The 24,169-nt window shown below is 35.7% G+C and overlaps 1 pseudogene; it reads right to left on the minus strand.

The window, feature by feature from the left end:
• Positions 1-4,598: 4,598 nt before the first annotated feature.
• On the minus strand, positions 4,599-4,729 carry LOC118551232 (U4 spliceosomal RNA; annotated as a pseudogene).
• Between the last annotated feature and the right edge of the window lie 19,440 nt (positions 4,730-24,169).

The raw sequence follows: 24,169 nt of genomic DNA on the forward strand, positions 1-24,169 counted from the left end.
CTAAATATAGCAAAGAACATGCTTATTGTTAGAACTGAGAGCAGATTCAGAGTAACACACAAAAAAAACCGAAACAGGAAAAATTAAGATGAAAAGGTCCTCCTTTTCTCTGATAAGTTTTTAGCCAAGTTTTTTTTTTTTAAAGAATTCATTTTTATGTATTTGAGAAAGAGAGCAGGAGCGGAGGAGGGAGGGGCAGATGGAGAGGTAGAAGCAAGAAGCAGACTTTCTGCTGAGCAGGGAGCCCAATGTGGGGGCTCATTCCCAGGACCCTGAGATCATGACCTAAGCTGAAGGCAGATGTTAAACCAACTGAGCCACCCAGGTGCCCCTAGGCAAGGTTTTTAATACCTGAAGGAACCTGTTTTAAACCTGAAGGAACCTGAAGAATTGGGGAATGAGGTAATGGGGAAAGTAATTAAATGGAATGATTCTAAATAATATATTCCTAAAGCATCTGTCACTATGCTTTACATGCAATATATGCTCAAAAAGCATTAAGAAACTAACTAAATTAATTAATTTATAAGAGTAAGACAAGATGATGGGTTAAAAGACACTTAGAGGAGACTACCAAAGTTGGATTATTTTAATTAGGAACTAGGAGTGAATTTAGAAAGAAATGATATGACAATGACTTGGACAAAGGGATTTGTATTTCTTTTAAATCTTGTTCTTCAATGCGTCAGTTTGTCCAGATATTACTTCTAATGTCTCATAGCTAACTTACGCTTTTGGGCTGAGGATCAGTGCTAATCCAGAAGGATATTTAAAAAAAAAAGTGTATCTATCTATCTACCTATTACCAATGTAGATTACAGCTTCACTATTCTTCATTAGAACTCTCATTTTGAGATTATGCTGTTTCTAAATTTTAAGTGAATATGTCATTTTTTAAAAGAAATATGCATTATTTATTAAATCACAAAATGTTGACTACACTGGATTAGGTTACCTTTTCTATCACAGGTGACTGATTTGTAGAGACACTGATTTTCTCTTTTTTTTTTAAGATTTTATTTATTTGAGAGAGAGAGAGCATAACCAGGGTGAGGGGCAGGGGGAGAAGCAGACTATCCGCTGAGCAGGGAGCCCAATGCCGGGCTCGATGTTGGGACTCCGGGATCATGACCTGAGCCAAAGGCGGATGCCCAATCCACTGAGCCACCCACATGCCCTGAGACACGGATTTTCATACAACTCCTCTCCCCTCCCTTGCTTTGTGCTAACAACCTGCTTGTCTTCTGAAGTAAGTGATTTTCCCAAGAGGTAAGTTGTAGGTTTTGGGGGAGTAGAGCTGTTCAGAAGAAACAGGGTTAGGGAGGTGGGGGGGATGGGTTAGCCTGATGATGGGTATTAAAGAGGGCACGTATTGAATGGAGCACTAGGTGTTATATGCAAACGATGAATCATGGAACACTACATCAAAAACTAATGATGTAATGTATGGTGATTAACATAATAAAATAAAATTAAAAAAAAGAAACAGAGTTAAATTATATTTCATACAGGAGATGGAAAGGGATAGATATTGTTGGTTGCCTTATGCTCAGCCATTATCCTCTTCTACTTATTAACCCAAATGATTTTAAGCCACTTTTAGTTGTACATTCTCTAATCTGAAATCAAAATCATTCTGATTCATGGGAAGTTTGTGTGGATCTGGTGTAAAAGAAATTATGCAGTTAGTTTATATTTTAGTCTATTGATAAAATATTCTGATCACACAGTGAATATTATATAGAAACATAGACAATATACATTTTTTAAAAAAATAGTAACATCCTTGGATAGTGGTTTGGTATAATATTACTCTCAAAATTCTCAAAAGTGCTGAAAAGATAAGGTATTTGTTAAAGCACAAACAATTGTAGTTAAACAGCACATCTGTTGGGGTGCCTGGGTGGCTCAGTCGTTAAGCATCTGCCTTCGGCTCAGGTCATGATCCCAGGGTCCTGGGATCGAGCCCCGCATCGGGCTCCCTGCTCAGTGGAAAACCTGCTTCTCCCTCTCCCACTCCCCCTGCTTGTGTTCTCTCTCTCGCTGTGTCTCTCTCTGTCAGATAAATAAAAAACAAAAAACAAAAAAAACAGCACATCTATTAGTGCAGCATCATAAATTTTTATTGCTATGAAAAATATAAAGCCAAAATTTTAAAAGACTTTACCTGGGGCCTGAATCAATCAGCCAAATGGGTGGGGAGGGTGTTCTAGACAAATGGAAGAACATGAACATCAGTTGCCCTACAAATTATTCCCTATGGCAAGAAAGCAACAGATGAAGGTCGAAAATCTATAGCATTCTACTTAGTGGGAAGTTTGAGAATAAAAAAGCTATCTTATTGCACTCAGGATGCTTTTGATTACAGAGATCAGAAAATATGACTCAGATTAGTTTAACTGATAAGGAAAGTCATTTGATCAAATATGAGCTCCAGATGGAGAGAAGTTCTCAGGGGTGGTTGGCCTGATATGTCAACAGTTTTATCAAAAACCCAGGTTCTTTCTGTATCCTTACTCACAAGCACCCTAGATGATTGGGTGGTTGCTAATGGTTAATGAAGCTGTATTCTTTCTTCTTCATATGAAGATGTGGAATGAGAGGAAGAAGGGCTTTTCATGACTCTGTTTTGAATGTTAGGAATCATTTTTCTAGAAACTCCTACCCAGCTTCTCTCTGTTTCTTACCAGCTTGAATCAAATCACTTGCCTATACTTTGATTAATTCCAGATAAGGGGGAACAGGACTTTTAAAACAATCCGGATTATCACAGAACTAAGATATAGGGGCATTTTTTCCTGAGCCATGTGAGCTACATGGAAAGGATCAATATACCTGAATGAAAGTGAGATTTTGAGAGGAAGAAACAAGAGAGAGATGAGTTAGAATAAACAAAGGGAGCCCATTGCTTTTTATTCATCAAGAGCCTACTATATTCAGATATGTTAGTAGGAATTTTTATTTAGTAAATTATTTAATTAGCATGTTATCTACAAATAAAAATGGTAGGGGCGCCTGGGTGGCTCAGTTGGTTAAGCGACTGCCTTCGGCTCAGGTCATGATCCTGGAGTGCCTGGATCGAGTCCCGCATCGGGCTCCCTGCTCTGCAGGGAGTCTGCTTCTCCCTCTGACCTTCCCCCCTCTCATGTGCTCTCTCTCATTCTCTCTCTCAAATAAATAAATAAAATCTTTAAAAAAAAAAATGGTATTCTGTGGGGGGAAAAAGTTTTTTTCAGCTGGCAACTTCAAAAATTACATAAGTCCTTTTCTTGATACAAATACATTTTATTGTTATGCAGAAGTGTTTTGGCATACTTTATGTTTTTGTCACACAGAATATATTTTAAAAAGTATATTCAAAAGTTGAGATTTAATTTAATAATTTTTATTTCTGCATCAAGAACAGTCTTAAGTAAAATTGGAATTCTTTTTTTTAATGTTTTACTCTTAAAGATTTATTTATTTATTTTAGAGAGTGAGAGTGGGGGTGAGGGGCAGAAGGAGAGGAAGAGAGAAACTTAAGCAGACTCCCTCCTGAGCACAGAGCCTGAACTGGGGCTCGATCTCATGACCCTGAGATCACGATTGGAGCTGAAACCAAGAGTTGGACACTTAACCAACTGTGCCACACAGGTGACCCTGGATTTCTTTTATTATTATTTTTAAGAGTGTGAGTTCTATTTTTAATTATTATTTAATGAGAGTGTGGTGAAATACAACTGACAATACGGTTTTGAGCCACTGCCCTGATTCTTGCTACAAAGACTACAATTTTGCCCACCATGCAGTATAAAATTCAACATGGTGAATAAAACAAATAATGTCTTCGTATTATTACAAAAATATTTTTGTCCTTATGGATTCCTTATAAAAGCTTTAAGGCCATCCAGGGGTCTACAAACCAGTCAAAGAATTACTGCTCTATAGAAACCTTGTAAAGTCAGCCAATTTAACTTACAAATTAAGCTTAGTTTAAAAAAAAAATTGCAACCTTGTTTTCCTCTTGGCACTGTGGTAGGTATTAGGGCAAAAAAGATGTATAGCATAATGTTCCTGCTCTCAAGGAGTAGGAACATTCAAGAATAATCATTCTAGGCCCGGGAATTGAATTGTGAGCAGATAACCACCTCAGTGTTTTAAGTATTCTGATCTTTCTCACTCATCTTCACTCTTCTGAGTAGTCAGGGAGTTGCTTTTTATTAAAAACAAAACAACAAAAACAAAAGAAAAACCTACTTTAGATTTTCAAAGATTACCTAGTTGTAACAGTTTTCAGTTTAAGTTAGTCCCTTACTCCTTGATGCTGTTTTCCATAGTTTTGCATCCTTCTGCTCTTTCCCAAAATGGCATTTGGAATTCTAGGGGAGATTACTGTGTCCTTGTGGTGCCAACAGTGGTAGAAAAGGCACTTTGTATTCATAGGTCAATGGGGTGTCCTTTTGGACTCTGTGCTGATTATTTCCTTGCCCATTTGGTCATTGCTTTTGTAGCTGACATTCAGTGACCAAGTTGGAATCATGTTTTTCCTGAGCCTGGTTAAGGGCCTCTAGTCCTCCCAGATAACTTGGCCCCAACTTAGTCCTCAATGGCACTTGAACTTTGGATACAACCTAATTAAACCCTAATCTATAGCTTTGGAGTTACTTTCTTCTATCGCAGGAGTTTATATTAGCAATAATCACGCCTCAGATAAACCTCATTGGCTATGATACTGCCACTGTGCAAAGCTTTGTGGGAGTTTCTCTAGTAAGCTCACTAGCAAGCTACTTTCTGTGCCCCTGCAGGGCACTTGGGAATGTCTAGATGCCTGTGAAACTACAAGGCATTCTGGACATTGACACTCTGGGCAAGTAACTAGTTAGCATCTGTCCAAACACACCTAACATTGCCTTTATTTTGTTTAATAGTATTGCCTCTGGTTGTGCAGAATCATTCTGCAAAAAGTTCACCTCACCAATACTAGTGAAAGAATAGCCTTTCAGCCCCAGAACTGACCCTCATCTATATAGCAAACAGCCCTTCTTTAGGCTGGAGATGAAAGGTCAGGACACACAGGTCCTATTGCCTAATTCTTTTACTTCAGGATTTCTCCACTTTCCCAACATTCACCTGAGGTCAGAAGAGGCAAAATTTCCACTTAACCCAGATTTCACCAGGATTTCCTCTAAGTCATTGTATACTCCTTCTAGAAAAGCCATTCACCCTCTACTCCCTTCCCAAGGCTAGTGGAAAGACTGCAATGGGCACAATTTATATGACAGAAAAGTAAAAATATATCTTCTTACATTTTAATATGATAATGTATGAGAAATCTCAAGAAAGATCAGTCATGTGGAGTTTTTTTTTCTTTCTTTCTTAAACTTGGTCACAAACCTTTAATGAAAAGAATATTTCAAGAGATAAATTTTCTTGAAATTTTGGGAAACATTGGAGACTTTCAAAAAGGAATAAATGAACCACAAAGTCAGATCCAGGAGAAAAGTTCAGAAAGATGAAGACTTGGAATGCATCACTAACTGGTCAATGGGGAGTTTCCTGGAGATGTTAAGAAGTTTTTGTTTACTTTTTAAATGATATTGTAGAGAGCTGAGGAATATGCAGGAGATAAGAAAATGGCAGTGAGTGACACTATATTTTCCAAGGAGGTGGGTTGAGAAGTGAGTGAATTAGGGCATTGGCTAGGGGAAAGACCCTTCATAGAACTTATTTTTGGTGACTGAAGCATGAGCGTGTCCACACTAAGGTCAATGAACTACTCAGAAGAAGTTATTGAAGATTTAGGAGAAAGGAGAATGGAGCCATTCTGCTATGCATTGACCACTTGACCTTTACCCTACTGATTTCCAATAGTTGTGATAAACCAAGTTCCCCTGCACATGTGAGTCCATTTCTGTCCTACTCTCATGAGTGACTCTATGTCAAATGAGTCTATAATAAAACAAATACAAATATAATGGGTTTAAATATCTGATAGGATAAATTCCCTTCCAATATACTTCAAAATATTCTTGGCTCTTCTGGTCTAATCATAATATAAATATAATTTTTTAGTTAAGCTTTTCAAAATCAGTGAAAAACCCTGGTGAAATTTTGATTGGAATATCATTGGATGTACAGATTAAATTGGGAGAATTTATCTTTTAGCAAAAGTGAATCTATCCATTCATGAATAGTTTGCTAGTTTTATATTCTTTCATGTTCTTCATGACCTTGCTCATCACTAGGATTTATTCTTGTTTTTTTACAGATCATTTTCATATTGTGAATACAACTATTTCTTTAAAACTTATTCTCCAACTGATGCTGATATTGAATGGGAATTATTATTGATTTTTAGATATTGATCTTATATTTAGAAGCTTATTGATTAATAATTAGAAGCTGTTAGACTTTGGTTATTAACCTCAGAGTTTATAGAATCAACTAGTTTTATATTCAGTCATACCAAAGAGGAATAATATGATACTATTTTTTTCCACCCAAATACCTACATCAGATCAGTTGGGAGGAACATTTGAGTAGAGAATAAATATAGTCAGGAAGCAAGTGGTGTAGATATTTGGGGGAGGAACATTCTAGAAAAGTGGGCTTTGTTTGTTTTACAGTATTATTATTTTTATAGTCCATTTTCTTTCCAAATATTAATATTCTCTCTCTTCTTTCTCTCTTCCTAACCCTAGATTTTTGTCAACTTTCTAATTTTCTTGTTGTTTAAAAGATCTAGTTTTTGCTTTCATTAATTTTTTGTTCCCTATTCAATAATTTCGATATATTTTCATTATCACCTTTCTCTTATTTCCATTTGCTTTGTTCTTTTTATAATTTCTTGAGTTAACCTCTGACCTCATTAATTTTCAATCTTTTCACTTTTTTAATGCCATTGATTTCTCAAGATATCTCATAAGTTTTGAATTTTAGTGTCTTTATTGTCAAATTCTTAACGTTATGCCACTTAACATTGTGATATCTTCTTTGAGATATTTTCATAAGATATTTGAAAGTACGTTTTTTTATTTAAATCATGTGAATGTTAGGGTGTGTTTTCTTATTGACTGTAAGAATGTTTTATGATCAGAAATCATTGAATTTATCATTTTTATTTGATTTTTTGGAGATTTTCTTTCTAGTAGGTGACCACATTTTGAGGAAGTTTTATATGTGTTTGAGAATAGAAATTCTCTAATTGATGAATTCTATGTTCAATTTAATAATTATGTAACTTAAGTCATCTATTTTTCGCTGATTTTTTCCTGTGTTCAATGCATCAGTTACTAAATAAGTCTATTAAAATTTATTATGATTATAGAGCAATCATTATCTTTTTTGCAATTTTGTAATATTGCTTTACATATTTTGAGCTATGTTATTCCATGTGTTTACATTTAGAGTTATAGTATCTTCATGGTGAATGTTATCATTTTTTAAAGGCTTATTTTTCCCAAATAATATTTTTGCCATTATTTCAGTTTGGTCTGATATTAACGGAACCATACCATCTTTCTATCAGTGTTTGCCAGCATACTATTTTTCCATCTCTTTATTTCCAATTTCTGTCAACCTTTAGGTGTTCAGTGTATGTCTGAAACAGCAGATGTCCTACTAAGAAGCATATATGAGAAACAAACTGAGGGTTCTGGAGGGGAGGAGGTGGGGGGATGGGTTAGCCTAGTATTAAGGAGCGGAGGGCACGTTCTGCATGGAGCACCGGGTGTTATATGCAAACAATAGATCATGGAACACTACATCAAAAACTAATGATGTAATGTATGGTGATTAACATAACATAATAAAAAAAAGAAGCATATATTGGATTTTAATATTTTCAATACAGCCTGAGACTGTTTTTTAATAAGTTTATTACACATACACTTATTGTCATTACTGATAAACTTTGACTGACATTTAACATCTTACTTGTGTTTTCTTTTTATCATACCTTTAGCTTTTTTACTCCTTTCCTGCTTTGTATTAGATTGTTCCAGTTGTGTTCATAACCATTTTTATTTTATTTTCCTATCCTCTATTGATTTGAAGTTTACACATTGCACATTTATTCTTTAGGTGAATCTTTGACTTAATTAAGAGTATTCTTAATGCATATTTCTGGCTTACTCCAGAAGACTACAGAGACCTTACAGCATTTAAACTCTCCTCCTCATATTCCATGCTGATATCTAGCATTCTAGTTCTAATTGCTCTTATACCTTCAAATTAATCATCATTATTGTTTTATATAATTGATGCTTATTTAGATTTGTCAATACCAATTACTATGCTTATCATATTCTTATATCACATTCTTTCTTTCTGAATTTGAATTTCTCCATAGTAAAGGGTAGACTTTGGTGGCTATTTCAAACAGGGTCTATAAGTGGCAAAGTCTTTAGGCTTTGTCTGACACGTACTTGTTTTCATTCTTGATTAACAATTTATATGGGAAGAGAATTTTCAATTAAGTTATTTTTCAGCAGCATTTTGAAGAAGATATTCCAGTATTTTTCTGTCTCTATGACTATTGCTATTATTGCTTTCTGCCTAAATATCATTCTTTAAAGGTAATCTGCCTTTTGTTTTAAGTTGTTTTTAAGTTGTACATGCAATTGTAAAAATTAAATAACTTAATGCATATAAAACAAGTAGAATGGAGTATGACACATAGTAAGTTCAAAATAAACCTTAATCACTGTTGTTATTACTTTAAACATACATATTTTTTCGCTTGAAGTTTTCTTTATCTCAAGTTCTTGAGTTGCTGATTCTTTTGTTTATATTTTCTGCTAACTCTCCCTTATGATGAATTGTTTCCTTACCTGGTAGTGGTTTATCACTTTTGTTTTGTTTCTTTTGCCGGGGGTGGGGGGGTGGGGCGGTGTGTGTGTGCAGAAAATGACTGTAGCCATTTCCCAGTAGGGGCTTCCAGAACTAGTTAGTTTTTGTTTTGTTTTGTTTTGTTTTCTATTGAGTTATATTTGACATACAATATTTTGTAAGTTTAAGATGTACAACATGTTGACTTGATACATTTATACTGCAATATGATTGGCATGATAGCCTTGGCTAACACCTTCATTGTGCCACATACTTATCATTCTTTTAGTGTTGGGAACAATTAAAATCTAGTCTCTTAACAAGTTCAACATTTATAATACAGTTTCGTTGTCTATAGTAACTATACTGTGTATTAGGTCTCCAGGATTTATTTATCTAGTAGTTGCAAGTATGTACCCTTAAGCAACATTTCTCCTGTCCCCCGTGCTCCAGCCCCGGTAACCACCATTTACTCTCTGCCTTTATGGTTTTGCTTTTTTTAGATTCCACATATAAAAGGGATCATACAGTATTTGCCTTTCCACTATAGGAAGTATCATACAATATTTGCCTTTCTCTGTCTAACTTATCTCACTCAGCATAATGTCCTCAAGGTCCACCCATGTTGTTGCAAAGGAGTTTCATGCTTGAATAATATTCCAGTGTGTATGTGTGTGTGTGTGTGTGTGTGTTTATCTTTTCATTCATTGGTAGACCCTTAGGCTGTTTCCATATTTTGGCTATTGTGAATAATGCTGCAATAAACATGGGAGTGCATAAGTCTCTTTGGTAATCTGTTTTCATTTCCTTTGAGCATACATACAGAAGTAGGATTGCTGAATCTTATGGTAGTTTTATTTTTAAGTTTCTAAGGAACCTCCATACTGTTCTCCACAGTAGCTGAACCAGTTTACAATCCAACCAACAGTGCATAAGCGTTCCTTTTTCTCCACATCCTCACCAACACTTATCGCTTGTTTTCTTAATGATTGCATTCTTACAAATGTGAGGTAACATCTCATCTTGGTTTTGATTTACATTTCCCTGGTTATTAGTGATGTTGAGCACCTTTTCATGTACCTGTTGACCATTTGGATGTCTCCTTTGGAAAAATGTTTAGTTCCTCTGTCTATTTTTTTCCTTTGTCTATTTTTAAATCAGTTTGTGTCGTTGTTATTGAGTTGTAATGAGTTCTTTATAAATTATGGATATTAACCCCTTTCAGATATATGTTTTGCAAAACTTTTCTCCCATTCTGTACGTTGCCCTTTCCATTTTGTTGGTTGCCTTCCTTTGCTGTGCAGAAGCTTTTAAGTTTGATGTAGTCCCATTTGTCGATTTTTTATTTTCTTTTTTTGTGTGTGCTTTTAATGTTATATTAAAAAAAATTCATTGCCAAGACTATGTCTTCCCTATTTTTTTTTCCTAAGAGTTTTATGATTTCAACTCTTATGTCTAAGTCTTTGATCCATTTAGAGTTCATTTTTGTGAGTGGTGTAAGATAGGGATTTAATTTCATGGTTTATCAGTTTTTTTCTGTACTCACCTCCTGTGGAGGTTTTATTTGCTGTTTTGTTATGTTGTTTGTTTTTTTCTTTCCTGTGGGCATCCCGTGAGTACTGAGTTTTCAAACTTTCCATAATGCAAAGCTTTGCTTTTTGTTGGACTCCCTAGAGTTTTCCTAGTATCGGGCCAACTTTTATACTTAAAATCTTACAATTCCTATTCCATATAAGTAATGTCAATATGAACCCCATACCATGTAAGACTCAGTGTAAGATGGGAGTCTTTCTTTTTCTTACTTTAGAGCAAAGATGAACTCTTACAGGCTATCACCTTAGTATAAGTATCTAGGTTTCAGATCCTCACCTTACTCTGGTCCAAGTCTCATCTGCTTCCTGTTGTTAAAATCACACACCCTAACCCCTAGGGATTATATCTGGTTAATACCTGTCTGAATTCCCACAGCATCAACTAATGTCCATGTTGAGATGGCATTTGGTTACTTCTTTTCTGTCAAGTGGGATTTTTCATCTCTTCCATGAGAGGTTGATTATATATTTAAAAATTGCTATATGTCATCAAATATTTCTATATAGTTGAGCGCGAGTCTTTTCCATGCCAACTCAGTCTGCCAGAATGTTGGAAATCTATTTGTTTTTTATCTGATACATAATATATGTGATTTAAAAAACACCAGATTAAAAGAAAACGGTTTTTTTGTTTTACTATTGAGAAGCTGGGTGGATGTAGAGATCTAGTGCTTAAGAGAGAGATCTGTATTCATTTACTAAGATCACACATTTTTAGCTAATCAGGGACTTCATAACAACAACCATGTTTGACAAGTATCATCTTTATATTCTTCTTATAGATAAGGAAACCAAAGAGGAGATTAAATGAATTAGCCAGAGGAAAGAGATAGAACCAGCATGATTATTCAAGATACTAACTCAAATACAGGGTTCTTTTCTTCATAAGGCCACTTATAAGTTCAGTTGAAACTTTTCAGACAACATGACTATTATTCTGTGTAGTGAAAGTTTGAGTCATCACCTCAGTGAGTATTATAAAATATCAAAGCCATATCAGAAAGAAACCAGAATTTCTCTCGGTATTTTGTGTGGTATCTATTTTACCTATTCTGAGATCTAAAATGTGGTCAAAGCCTTTGGGTCAAGGTGAGTTCATGATAAGCAACTACTTGCTTAAGAACTATATAGGAGAAAATACAAACTTAATGTGTGATGGTTTTGTCCTCCAAGTCAGAAAGTTAAACTTACTTTTTCTTTTAAATTGACTTGAATAAGAAAAGGGAACCATAATTGAGATTAAAAATCATATAGCTGTCTTATATTATTTTTTTGGAATATTAGTAAAACTCTTTGTTTATAAGACATTTACTCCAACTTTGCCTATGATATAGAGAAAGCTATTTGTTGAATTGATATAGCAATACATTATCAGAAACAGTATGTGTGTGTGCATACACACAGACAGGCATATATATACATTATATATATAAACATATATAAATGGATGTTTTAGATGTCTTCAGACTTTATAACATAGTCATGTTTTAATTTTATACAAAACTAAACTGTAGGAACTAAACTGTACATTTTTAAGATATTGTATCAGTTTTCTATTTATGAATGTAAGAGCTAGAAGCAAAATTAGAGATAATTTAATTCTCCCTTCTTATTTCAAAGATTAAATAATATCAAAACAGAACCAAGGCCGAAATGCTAGTTTTAGCACCTTTCAAGTATATTATGATTCTTTTCGATATATATTGAAATATAAAGGGTAAAGTAATTTAACAAAATAAAATGTTTATTTTATTCATTCTAAACCTGGGTGTTTAAAATAACCATTACCACTGAGTTCATTTATTCTGTATTTTATTAGATCAAGTTGTATCTATTTAGACAACAGAATTGATTGTTTGAAAATTCCTTATTTTTAATGTGGCTGCTTGACACGGTGAAATCAATAGAGTCAATGATACAAAGCTCACATTAAAATATTAAAAAATGTTAGATCTAGCATTTTTTGCTTCACTGTCACTAGATTTGAAATTAAAAACAATACAAATATTGACTTATTCTCATAATAATTCTTTTGAGGTAAAAAAATAATGAAATGGGTAACAGTTCCCCACTGGCATAGCAGTAAGAGTTACGGACTCTGGAGTGAGACTGTCTGGCTTCAGTTCTGGGTCAGTTATTTAGCCTTTTTGTGCCTCAGTTCCAGCTGTAGAATGGAGATCCTAACACCATTGTGAGAATGACATGTGTGGAATATGTATGGTGCTTAGAAGAAGAGAACCTAGTGCAGAGTTAACAGTGAATAAATCAGCTATTATTGTTATTGTTGGTGATGGTGTTATTTTTAATTAATTAATTTTATTTTGGTAAGAACACTTAACATGAGATCTACCCCCAAAACAAATTTCTTAAGTGTACAATACATTATTTTTGACTGTAGTTACAATGTTGTACAACAGATCTCTAGAGCTTATTCATCTTGTTTAAGCGAAACTTTAAGCCCATTGATAAATAATTCTCTTATGTCCTCCTCCATTTCCTCCTCTACTCAGCCCCCAGGAGCCACCATTCCATGCTTGGAACCTATGATTTTGACTATTATTTTTTACTACCACTATAATAACTCTGACAGTAGAGAGTCTTCAAGATAGCTTAGACCATCTGATAAATTGGAGAAGAAAATGTATATTGAATTGTTTAGACCACTAAGGTTTATAGGGATTTATAGGAATTTAAACTAATGTAGAATTTAGTTACCCAAATCAAATAGGCTGTTTGCAAATGGAAATTTAGTTCCTGGTCAAGAATAGAATTGAATAATTGTGATTCCAGATGATCTCAGGCTCTTTTCATTTTCTGGATCTGTGTTAACCATGTTCTCTGTATTTTAAAGGAGGCTAACCTAATCAAAGATAATATCGATACTACAGATCACTCTTAAACCCAAGTATTTGGTAAGGCCCAAAGTGAAATTAATCAAAAATTACTAATTCAAAGATAGTATAACCATGATGGACTGAGACTTCCAGCCTTCTCTGAAGTATTGCCTAATTGACCTGTAAAGTACAAATAATAAACTCTTTATTTAAATTATTATATACGATTAGACCCTTCTTATTTTCTTTTCTCATTCTATATGTGACTCTGTGTGCTGACCAAAGAAAGGCATTCATAATTGGTAATTGGAGGATTAGCAATTTTCATGGACTCTATTGTGACAATTTGGCTTATATCTGATTGTATTTATTAAGGAAGTCATAGGTCTGTGGGTTGAAAATAATTTTTAGACCACAGAATTGTATTTGTAATAGACATTGTGTTTACCTTGCTAGTATCTATTTTACCTCTTTCCCATTTTGTGGCCACCATGCTAGTTTAGTGATTTTGACCACCCCATGAGCAACAGTTGGGTTGAAGCAATCAAGGAAATTATGTTTCCTGCCACGGTTAATGGTTTAGGAATGGGCACATAACTCAGGCCTAAGCCATCTGGTATAAGATATCCTCCTGATCACAGTAAATGTGACCAAAGTTATTTCATTCAGAAGGGAGCTTAGCACATATTAGCAATGAGTAAATGAAAGAAGCCCTCTTTTTCTCCTGGGTGTTATCAAGGAAGCATTAGTCTGCTGTTTTTCTACCATGAGAAAAGCAATCCAAAGATGCAGCTAGTCCATGATCATGGCTAAGTTGAGAGAATTAAAGAGAAATGTAGCTGCAAAGAAATGTAGATGCATTTTAAAGATGTTTGCTCTTTAAAAAGAAAAAATCCCAGCAAATCCTTTGACTCTATCTTTAAAATATATTCGGGATCTGACCAACTTGCACACTTATTGCTATGGCCTAGTCCAAGCCACCCCCATCTCTTCTTGCTTGGCTTATTGCAATAACCTTCTAACTTGTCTCCCTGCTTCTACCCTTGTCCCCATTCAGTCTACTCTCAGCACAGGATCCAAGTGACTTGTTAAAGTGTATGATCTGGCCAGTTTTCTACTGAGTGTCTGGAATAGCTTCCCATCTCATTCAGAGTGAAATGTAAGCTTCTTACAATAGCTTATAATGTTCTATGTGCTCCAAACACTCTTTTTGTGACCTATTGCTCTCCACCTTAACTCTCCCTCATTCTGCTCAGACCAAAATGGCCTTCTTTCTCCTTCTTAGCATCCCAGGCAAACTCCTACCTTTCACTACTTATTCCCTATGCCTGGAATGCCTTCCTCCCAGATATTCTCTTAGATAGTCTCATGGGTCACTTCATCATTTTGTTCAGGTCTTTATTCAGATGTTACTTTTGAAGTGAGAACTTTCAAGACCAAACTATTATTACAAGCACCACCGTCCACCTAATACACACACTTACCACTACTCTACTTGATTCCTCCTCAGCATTATTTGTTTCTCCATTATCTTCATTATCATGTAATTGCTATACATTTACTTACTAATTTTGACTTTTTTTGTCTTCTCTTAATTGAATATAAGTTCTAGGAATGTTTCTGTTTGGTTTGCTGTTATATCACCAAAACAGAACACATTTCCTGACACAGAGTTGGCACTTAATAAAACCTTTGTTGTTGAGTGACTCATGAATCTCTGAATGAAATTTTGCCTAAAGTCTGATCTCTCTTTGAATTTTTTATTTACATAAAGCAATGCATTCCTTTCACTATGCAAGTAAATTTAAGTTGAACTATCTTTTCTTTGCAACTGACAGCATTGTAACTGAGACAGTAATTAAATATTTGATGGACAGAATGAGCCTGCCAGAAGCAAACCTTGAGGTAGATAAGAATTCATGTGAAAGTGATTTATTAGGAAAAACTTTGTTATGGTTTGAGTTGTGCTCCCTCCCCCCAAGATGTTGAAGTCCTAACCCCTGGTACCTGTGATGTGAATGTGACCTTTTTGGAAATAAGTCATTACTCATGTAATTAGGTAAGGTGCAGTCATACTGGAATAAGGTGGGCTTTTAATCCAATATGACTAGAGTCCTTATAAGAAGGGAGAAATTTGGACATAGCCATGAATGCAGGGAGAATGCCAAGGCCGAGATCAGGTGATGCTTATGCAAGTCAAGGAACAACAAAGATTGTCAATAAACCACCAGAAGCTAGGCCAGAGGCATAAAACAGATTCTCTCACAGCCCTCAAAAGGAAGTAACCTTACCAACACCTTGATCTTGAACTTCTAGCTTCCAAAACCGTGAGATAATAAATTTCTACCCAGTTTGTGGTAGTTTGTTAGAGCAGCCCCAGGAAACAAATACAAGCTGCTGGGGGATTTAGGAAGTGGAACTGAGATGGGAAGAAAGGCAGGCAAGGAGACAAAGGTCCACAGAGGGTGACTTTGGTTCAATCTCACAAAACTGTGAACACTGCGAGCACCACTTCTGAGTTATCTTGGCCAGAGGCAGGAGAGCAGGAGCTTGTGAACTCCCGTACACAGCTGTTATTGATTAGGTGAACCCGATGGGCTTGGGTGGATGGAAGGGGCACTGCTGGCTTTCCTTGTGCTCACGGAAAAGCTGGCTCCAGCGGCCAGCAGCCAGCCTGTGAAGAAAGATCCATGGATGTTAACTGCTAGCTTTTGGAGGAAAAGAACAACAGTAGGCTATATGTGGAAATTTGGTAAAGGGCCTGAGGATGGGGCGCCTGGGTGGCTACGTCAGTTAAGTGTCTGCCTTTGGCTCAGGTCATGATCCCAGGGTCCTGGGACCAAGCCCTGCATCGGGCTCCCCCCTCAGCAGGAGAGTCTGCTTCTCCCTCTCCCTCTGCCACTTACCCCACTCGTGCTCTCTATCGCTCGCACATTCTCTCTCTCAAATAAATAAATAAAATATTAAAAAAATAAAATAAAGGGCCTGAAGATATGGGCAAAACACTGAAATCATCTGGCACAATGGGTTAAAAGGCAATTAAGGGACATTGAATAGTTGGAGAAAAGGGGGGAAATAAACCAGACATTGCTTTTCTGTATAGTAAGGTTCTGGTGGTTATTTTTATTTACATTATTTGAGGTAATAAACTTGAAAATGACTATTATAAACATGTGTGTTGAGTATCTACAAGTAACTTCCTGATGTTTAAAATCATAACTGATTTGAGCATCATGGAATAACAAAAATGGAAACAAATGAGAAAGCAAATATTAAGATAAAACAATGAAAATTGTATGAAGGGCACAACTGTCCTTTAAATGGTATGTGTAGGGGTGCCTGGATGGCTCAGTCGTTAAGCGTCTGCCTTCGGCTCAGGTCATGATCCCAGGGTCCTGGGATCGAGCCCCACATCGGGCTCCCTACTCCGCGGGAAGCCTGCTTCTCCCTCTCCCTCTCCCCCTGCTTGTGTTCCCTCTCTCGCTGTGTCTCTCTCTGTCAAATAAATAAATAAAATCTTTAAAAAAAAATAAAAAGAATAAATGGTATGTGTATGGGGTGGCGCCTGGATGGCTCAGTATGTTAAGCGACCAACTCTTGATTTCAGCTTAGGTCATGATCTCAGGGTCCTGAGCTCGAGCCCTGAATTGGGCTCTGCCCTAGGTGTACAGCCTGCTTAAGATTCTCTCTCTCCCTCTGCCCCGCCCCCTCATGCACACGTGCATGCACTCTCTCTCAAAAAAATGAAATAAAATAAAAAATAAGTGTGGTGTGAGTGTATATGTGTGTGTGTGTGTGTGTGTGTGATTTGAAAGGATTCACATTTAATTTGTCTGCAAAGCCCTAGAAATCAGGGTAAGCAAAAAGAACCCAATAGATGGTACTCTGATTTAATCAAGTATATATGTTGTTGGTACCCAGGTACAGAGCAGTTTCATTTTGAGATATTTTCTTGCCTGCCTGCAACTGAGAGACCAAGAGGGATAGGTTTCTAAAAATTACACAAGAAGCTCTTGATTCTGCTGCTATTAAAAGAGAATCTTTTCTATGTGTATCCAAATCCAATAAAGTTAAAGAATTGTAGTAATAAAAGATATTGTTACCGATTGTATGGTTGATCTCCTCTATGCAAGAATCCACTGTCTTTCCTACTGCACTCAGGTCAAGATTGCATTTTAGTTTTCATTTGTGATTTCTCTTTAAAACACTTTTCATTTCATGCAGGTCATTACTTTTGTTACATTTGATCAAATCCATGAACTGACTCAGAATTCTGACCCTAATATTTATACAAATAAAGATTTTGTAGTTATCCATCATTGCATTGTTTTATTTCTTTGTATTATAAGGTATCTTATGTATAATGAGCACAAGAAATATTTATTTTTCTAATATTTTAGAAGACTTTATTAGTGGCTTAACCAACAACCATTTATCCTTTCCTCCTCGCTAGTAAAACCGTAATTTTGTTCAATATGTCTGGCTACATAGATGAATCAATATTTGTCCAAGCCTCTCATAATTTGAACAATCCCATTCCTCTTAGTCAGTTACTGTTTTGACCAATGAAATGCAAATATCTATGGAGGGACTTCTGGGAAATATTTTTCTCCCTGGTAGAAACTCACAAAAGGGAGAAAGAAGAACCCTTCCCTCTCTTCCTCATTTAGACACTTGTGACCTTGAGAAAACAAAGACAAGACGACAGCAAGGCATATATGCATGGGAGGAAGAATTAGAAACAAACTCTGGGATCTTAACAATGTTGTTGAGCTGCTATAAACAAATTTGGGACCATTGACTTCTAGTTTTGTTAATAAATACAAAATGTGCAGTATAAGCTACTATCGTTCGTGTCCTCTTTTACTTCATCCTAGTTGAGACAATTATCTTTCACATACTTATCATGTGTTTGTCTAAAGAGTTTCTTTACCTTTGATATGTAAACATGAAGTTTGTACACCTGTGTTTATTTTCCAATATTCTGGCTATGAGTTATTCCTTGATGTCACACATTTGTGATGTGTGTGTGAGTGTGTATGTGTGTGTGTGATATTCATATCATTTTTTCACACATAGTCTCTGTTTTAGCTCACTTTCTAAACCTGTTGCTTTGTTGGTCTTCATCCAACATGATACCAAAATGTAGGTTGGGCTCTTGAGTTAGACAAAGTTGAGTTCAAGCCCTTATTGTGCCATTTAATAGCTGTGTTAAGTTAATCAAGGTACTTAATCTCTCTTAGCCTTCAATTTTCTTATCTGTAAAAGGAGGAAACCAATGGCATCTTCATTATCTTTATTATGATGATTAAACAAATGCTCAGTCAATAACCAGCAATGATGCTTATAAAGATAATACTTCTGCCCTAAGTATACGCATTAACCATAATCTGGTGTGTTTGCTTGCTTGCCAATGGACTCAGTTCCATGAGCACAGAGATTTTGTTTGTTTGCTTTCACTGCTATATCTCTAGTACCTTGAATAGTGCCTGAAACATGGTAGGCACTCAATAAATATGTTAAATGATTGAATGGACTTAGTTAATGACCTTGCTTTTGGCAGTTCTGTAATCTAGGGCTAACAGCCTTAGAGTAAATTGCACGGTTTCATGGGAAATAATTTACCTATATAACAGCATTGATATATAATAGGCATTGTGCAAAGAAATCTGAAGATCAGAGGTTGCCTAGCTGCTGGATCTGGCTGGCAGACAAGTTTTGTTTGTCTTAAAAATGTTTCAACATCTTTTCAATTAGTTGTCAAAATTTTTTTTTACAGAGAGAGAGAGTCAACATAAAATAAATTTCTCTTTGAAATTAGAAGAATTTAAATTACTGGGTGGCAACCAGCTAAAACATAGTAGCTGTTTGCTTTAGATTGTTCAAGCTCTCAGAATCCCACCCCCTCATTCCCATTTTCTGGCACTGGTTGCCATCACTCAGTACTCTTGCACTGCAGTTTTTTTATTTGTTTCTTTGTTTGTTTCAGCTTTACTGAGGCATAACTGACAAAGAAATTTGTAAGACAGTTAAAGTGTACTTCCCTTGTGCTATAATGATTTGCTATAAGTATACATGGTAAAAGAATATCCCTTATCTAGTTAATTAACACATCCATTACCTCACATATTTATCTTTTGGGTGGGGTGAGAATTGCACCACAGTTTTTGTTTAGGTTACCCTCCTTCGCATATGACTATTATCTCTGGTCTAGTAGGCACTTGAGTTTGCAACTTTTGCAGATCAGACCCTTGAAATTTACTGGGGCTTGCTGCTTCATGGTATGTATCATTTCCAAGTCTTCCTTTATCAGGAAGCTTGACTAAAAAGACTCAGGATTAGTAACTACTATTTAATTAATACTGTGTAGTTTCATTACTTTTCCTTTTTAAACAAAAATTAACTTTCATTTTTGATCCAAATTAAAAAAAATGCACATAATTCAAAAAATGGTACTAAAAAGCTATGCAACAGGATGATAAAATTAAACTTCATTTTCAGCTTTATTCAATGTCCAAAAGCCAAGAACAAAACAATCACTCCCAAATAGCTCTGTATTCTGAATCTGCTTATTGACTTACGTTGTATAGGCTAACCAGTTGTGGAACTGATTCTCCCAGCTTTGATGATCCCCCCCCTGCCCCAGCCTGCAAGAGAGGGCAGGCTAAAGAGTTGGGAGAGAGAATTCCTGGAGAAAGCTTCTTATGTGCTGTGTAGTTTTTACCTCTAGAAAGTGGAGGGTGAGGGTTGCCTCCCTCTCAGCTCAAGATGAAGGAGAGGGGCCCTGAGAGGATCACTCTGACAACTTGCATATATCTTTTTTTTTTTTTAAGATTTTATTTATTTGACAGAGAGAGACACAGCGAGAGAGGGAACACAAGCAGGGGGAGTGGGAGAGGGAGAAGCAGGCCTCCCAGCGGGGAGCCCGATGCGGGGCTCCATCCCAGGACTCAGGAATCAGGACCTGAGCCTAAAGCAGATGCCCGACGACTAAGCCACCCAGGCACCCCTGCATATATCTTTCAGTCTTTATAGGGACATACGTACTGGTAACTGACTCACATCTAGGTTAAAGTAAAAAGTTGTATGTGGAGTTGCCTGCCTGGCTGCAGAGCAAACAGAAGAGGTTTCTCCCATTTTTTCTTTCCTTGGGAGGAAGCTGCATTTCCATTCTGCTTGGTAGGGATGTGAGACTTTCCCATGAGCCCAGTGGACCCGAAAGATGTACATGCTCTGCAGCCAAGTTAAAACAGTGTATCTTAAATGTTGAAGGTGTTACTGGATTCCTAAACAGAGGGTATCAACCTAAGAGGGCAGGTTACTAGTGGAGAACCATTATTGTCCACAGCAAAACGGCATTTTTATTGGGCAAGCCTCAGAAAAAGTATCCCTGAGAAGCTCACAAAAATGCCACCACCCACAAGAGAAAAAAAAATCAGAGGGTAAGGAAAAAGGAAAAGTAATAAATAGAGAAGCCTTCCATTGTCTCCTGTCACTACTTCCCAGCCTTCTCTGTAGGCTTCCCAGCCTAAAACAATCCTGAAGATTAGAGAAAGATTTTAAAATGGGGAAGACGATAGAGATCTGCAATTATCACTTGAGTCTGGACAATGTAAACACTATACTTAGATCTAAAAATGACCAGAGAACATTTTATTGTTAGAGAATAACCTATAATAGTTATTGTATCTACCAGAAATTTTACCCAAAGGAATAGAGAAAAAGAGACCACAGATTGTATTTGAAATATCAGTGGAGGCATCAATCTGTTTTCCACTTGCACCTTATTGAATCCTACCCATATATATAAAATAAGGGGCGCCTGGGTGGCTCAGCCGTTAAGCGTCTGCCTTCGGCTCAGGTCATGATCTCAGGGTCCTGGGATCGAGTCCCACATCGGGCTCCTTGCTTGGCAAGGAGTCTGCTTCTCCCTCTCCCTCTGCTGCTCCCCCTGCTTGTGCTTTCTCTCTCTCTGACAAATAAATAAAATCTTAAAAAAAAAAAAAAATAAATAAAATAAAATAAAATAAAATAAAATAGTCACCCTTATATCAAAAAGTATCTGTGTCCAGAATGTCTTCTCTATTGTCATGCTTCCCAGAGGCAGCCGCTTATCAAACTTTTTAGCTGCTTCTTCTGGCATTTACATCAGTAACTTCTGAATACTACTCTGATTTCTCTTGATTGATTAATTTTGATAGAATCTATTAACTTTTCATTGTAACAGTTAAGAATTTGGATGAGCTAACATTCTTTCTCTTATCTTCTCAATACAACTACATCATAATTTTTGGTGAAATTGTTAGTATTTATATTATTAGAATTAAGGAAATTGCTGAGCCAGGTAGTAGACTCTGAATATATTTCCTTTTTGCAAAAACACATTTAGGTTGACCTAGAGCTAATTATTGTCTTATTTTTATCCATTTGCTGAGTGTTACATGTATCAATTATTATCTTTTTTTCTAAATTCTCTAACAGGTCTGCCAAATACCTGACAGTAATGTTCATAAATACTGCTCAACTTCAGATGATTTATCATTTCTATGCTTTTATTTTTGCCTGTTTTCTCCCTGTCTCTCTCCCCGCTCCAGCATTCCTCATGCAATTCTTTGTTTTTTTTCCATTCCAATTTAAACTTTTTTTTTTTTCTTTTGAAGATTTTATTTATTTATCTGAGAGAGAGAATGGGAGACAGTGAGCATGAAAGGGGGAGGATCAGAGGGAGAAGCAGACTCCCCGTTGAGCAGGGAGCCCGATGTGGGACTCGATCCCGGAACTCCAGGATCATGACCTGAGCCGAAGGCAGTTGCTTAACCAACTGAGGCACCCAGGCGCCCCTTTCCGTTCCAATTTAGACAGATTTCTTTCTTACCTGTCACCCAGGAACTTCCTTCACTTTTCTTTTGGAAATCCCCTTTGCTTAACTTCTTTGTTGCTTAGGGGTTTTTATCTCTCTTTATTTCCTTGTCCCGCTGAGATTCAACAATCATTGGTCTCTTAAGAAAATGCATTAAATGTAATGGTTTTTTTTTTTTTTTTTACTCTTTACATGTATAAAACTTTTACCCTCACAATTGAGAGAACTTGGTTGGATATATTATTTTAGGTTGGTACGAATTTTCCCTAAATATATTGAAAACACTGCTGATTGTTTCAAGTATCTGGAGTTGCTGTTGAGAAGTTTAATGCCATGTTTTCTTCTTATTCCTTTGTATCTTATTCCTTTGTTTTCTTCTTATTCCTTTGACCTGTTTCTCTCATCTGAAGATTTTTAGGCTCTTCTTAGTATCCAGGGTTCTGATATTTTATAATGCTGCTTTGTTATGGATTATTTTTATTCGATGTGTTAGATCCTTGCTGAGTCTTATCAATGGAAAGACTCAAGTCTTTTGTTTATGCAAACCTCATTTATTAATTGTTTGGTAATATCTCCCATTTTCTCTATTCCTTCAAGAATTTCTATTATTCAGATGTATAGCCCCCTACACTGCCTCTAATTTTCTATCTCTTCCTTCCTGTTTTTGATATTTTACCTTTTTATTTTCCTCCTAGGTGATGTTCTTTTCAACACTTTGAACTATTTTTTTTTTTGAATACTTTTATTTTGGTCATCATATTTCTCATTTTCAAAAACTCATTCTCCTCTGCTCCATTTTTATAGAATTCTCTTTTATCAATGCAATGTGTTATCTTTCTCATATTAATTATAGTTTTTCATTGCTTTTTTAAAAAAAAATGGGCCATAAGAAGTAAATTAGGAATGATTTCATCAGTGATCATTTCTTGATTGCTATGCTTTAATTTGAAGGTTTTCATTTTAAAAAATAAATAAAACTTACCTGAATGTTAAAATGTCTACTCATTCCATTCTATTACTTTTATCTAACTATAGGACTATTTATTATCATACAGACAATGTACATAATACAAGATAGCAGTTACTTACATCATTTAATAAATTATGAATTATTTCTTCCCTTTGCATGTATAATGTTTTGTGGGTGAGACCTTTGATGTTCTGGTCACAAAACCACTATTTTAATAAATTGAGGTTAACATTTAAGTTTCATTCAGAATCTATATTTAGGTCATGGATAATATAGGATAATGAAATTTTCTTGCAGATTAGCATATGTGGAGAATTATTGAAATCTTCCATTTATAGAAAATCACAACTGTTGCAATAATACTGGTATTTGTGTTTTGTTGCTGATGTGGGGACCATACTTTCACAAAAAAGCATGCAATACTTCCCCTTTGGATAAAAGAGCAGCATACGTTTGCCATTTGCTGTGTCTGCTGAAAGTCTGCAGCAGTTGGTGCCAATACGCTGCAGATGCTGCAGTGGCGGTAATGTATTCATGATGTGAGCAACTACATTTCAATAGCAGCGGTTTCTAGATGTGTTTAGTCAACTTTTGGCCTTCGCAAGGAACATAAATATAAATTGCTTCATACACTATGCACATCCATCAAATTGGAAATAGAATGGACCCTTATAAATGGTAATATAAAAATCCATGAGTGTGATAGGGAATAAAGTAATAAAAGTTTTATTCATTATAATTTGAAATCTGACAGGTAACCTATGAAGTATTTGTTGTTTGGATGTAGAATGTCTACTTAATTCATGCTACAATCTATTAGCCAAGGAATTCAACAAGTCAAAAATGTTCCATATAATATCTAAAGCTAAATATAATGAAAGGTGAGGTTAGCACTGCCCATTAATCAATGTGATTCTTTAGATGGTTAATGGAACTAAAGTTTATATAGCACTAGAGCTTTAAACTATTCTATAATTGATAGATTTTAATGACTATAATTATGAATATTTTCTTTTATTTATTTTTAAAGATTTTATTTGTTAGAGAGCGAGAGAGAGAGAGCACAAGCAGGGGGAGGGGCAGGGGAGGGAGAAGCAAGCTCCCT

The sequence above is a fragment of the Halichoerus grypus genome, chromosome 5, assembly GCF_964656455.1.
Source record: "Halichoerus grypus chromosome 5, mHalGry1.hap1.1, whole genome shotgun sequence".
In the NCBI taxonomy this organism is placed as follows: Eukaryota; Metazoa; Chordata; class Mammalia; order Carnivora; family Phocidae; genus Halichoerus; species Halichoerus grypus.